This window comes from Odocoileus virginianus, chromosome 9 (genome assembly GCF_023699985.2).
Source record: "Odocoileus virginianus isolate 20LAN1187 ecotype Illinois chromosome 9, Ovbor_1.2, whole genome shotgun sequence".
Taxonomy (NCBI): domain Eukaryota; kingdom Metazoa; phylum Chordata; class Mammalia; order Artiodactyla; family Cervidae; genus Odocoileus; species Odocoileus virginianus.
In genome coordinates, this window is record NC_069682.1 from 64,545,861 (window position 1) to 64,548,061 (window position 2,201).

The 2,201-nt window shown below is 41.8% G+C and overlaps 1 non-coding gene across 1 annotated transcript; it reads left to right on the top strand.

The window, feature by feature from the left end:
- The first annotated feature begins 310 nt into the window (after positions 1 to 310).
- LOC139036814 (U6 spliceosomal RNA) lies at positions 311 to 415 on the top strand. Its single transcript, XR_011489681.1, has one exon. It is a non-coding gene; the product is annotated as a U6 spliceosomal RNA (small nuclear RNA).
- The last annotated feature ends 1,786 nt before the right edge of the window (positions 416 to 2,201 follow it).

The window sequence follows — 2,201 nt, forward strand, 5'->3', positions numbered from 1 at the left end:
CCAAACAGTCCATCCTAAAGGAAATCAGATCCTGAATATTCATTGGAAGGACTGATGCTGAAGTTGAAACTCCAACTTTGGCCACCTGATGCAAAGAACTGACTCACTGGAAAAGACCCTGATGCTAGGAAAGATTGAGGGCAGGAGAAGGGGACAACAGACGATGAGATGTTTGGATGGCATCACCGACTCTGTGGACATGAGTTTGAGCAAGCTCTGGGAGTTGGTGATGGACAGGGAAGCCTGGTGTGCTGCAGTCCATGGGGTCACAAAAAGTCAGATATGACTGAGTGACTGAACTGAACTGAATGCTTGCTACAGCAGCCCAAATACTAAAATTGGAACTATACAGAGAAAGTTAGTATGAGCCCTGCACAAGGATGACACATAAATTCATGAAGCATTCCATATTTTTAGAGTCTAAAAAAGAGTGGCTATACTTCTGTGCATAACCAATTCATTTTCTTGTATACCTGAAATTAACACAACATTGTAAATCAGCTATATTCCAATAAAAAAAAAATGTTTTTAAGTGCCCCACTTTAGAGTGAAAGTCTCTCATGGGTAAGCAACTCCAGGACAATTTACACAAGTCCATGAAGGTTTCAGACGTGCTACATATGTGTCTTTATCATCATTACCCTGTTGTCACCAAGAATTTAGCATCTGAGACAGAAAGGCACGTGAGGAGAATCCTGGTCCCTTCTACTTCTCTCACTTCCATCCATCCACCAGCCAGCCCTTCACTGATTCCGACGAGCTTATGGATTAAGTGTAAAGATTCAGGAATCTGGAAAACCAAGAATTAATTATTTATTAATTAATACAATATAATCTCATTTTTTTAACTGTGTGAACTTTGCAAATTATTTACCTTTCTGAGTCTTAGTTAATTTTCTGTAAAATAAGACCTACCTCATCAGATTGCTATAAGGCTTGAAAATTATGATGTGTAATATACCTATACTTAATAAATGATGGTTATTCCGTTATTCTAACGAGCACCTACTCACTGAGTGTTTTATGCATGCCAGACTCTGTGCCGGGTGGTAATGCCACAGAGCTTCTCCAGTTGATCTGGGAAAGTTTAGACAGTCAACAATCAGAATGGAATTTATCCACCCTGAGCCTCAGTTTTCTGTTCTGTCAAGTGGTATTGGCAATGATAGCTATCAGTCAGTATTTCCTGTGAGGAGTAAGTCAAGCAGTTCCTGTAAAGTGCTTAGCTTGGGACTTGGCATAAAACCAGCTCCAAATAAGCGTGTGTTGAAGAAGAAGGAAGAGGAGGAGAAGAGGAGGAAGAAGGATGAGGAGGAAAACAAGAAAAGAGGGCAGACAGTGAAAAGGGACATAGAAGAGGAATGAGAGGAGGAGATGACAACCTTGATGCAGATCCCAGGAGCGACTCAAAGGTGCCTCAGCCTGAAAGTGAGTCCAGACAAACCCTTTGCAAAACCTTAGAAATTCTCATGAAGCTGTCTGTCCAGATCCTGTGGTCTGAGCAATGCCAGAGGCCCACAGAAAGCAGAAATCATGATAACAGACCTGGTCTAATTTCCATGGAGAGTAAAGTACTATGAGGTCAAAAAAGGTACTTATGGACCACAAGCAGGGGATGCCAACCTTCCGTGTGATGAGAGGCAAGATCTAAACCCTCTCTGAACATGAGCCCTCTCTGTGAAAAGGCAAAAGGACCACAAGCCCAGACCAGACTTACGGTAACATAGCAGGACTGGATTAGATAATGTCTGCAAAGCATTTTGGACTCCTTGGAGAATGGCCATCTATAAATAGCAGGTGGTGGTATTATTATTAATCAGGCAACCTCTCACTGAAGCTAATTGCTACTGAAGCCAGTGGACATTTACCTGGGTGTAGCCAAGAAATCAGGCTTTACAGCAGCAATCCATTATTTATTTATCATTAGATTAGTGGCCAAGAAAGAAATGCATGAAGAGCATAAAGAGCAGTGATATTCGTTGTCTACACTAAGGTCCCAAAGAGAAAAATATCTGTTTTTCTTGGTATAAAACCTTGGGTTCTGGGGACTTCCATGGTGGTCCAGTGGCTAAGACTGTGTTTCCAATGCAAGGGGCCCAGGTTCCATCCCTGATCAGAGAACTAGATCTCACATGCTGTAACTAAAGACCCTGCATGCCACAACTATAACCCAGTGCAGCCAAATAAGTAAGTTTTTGATT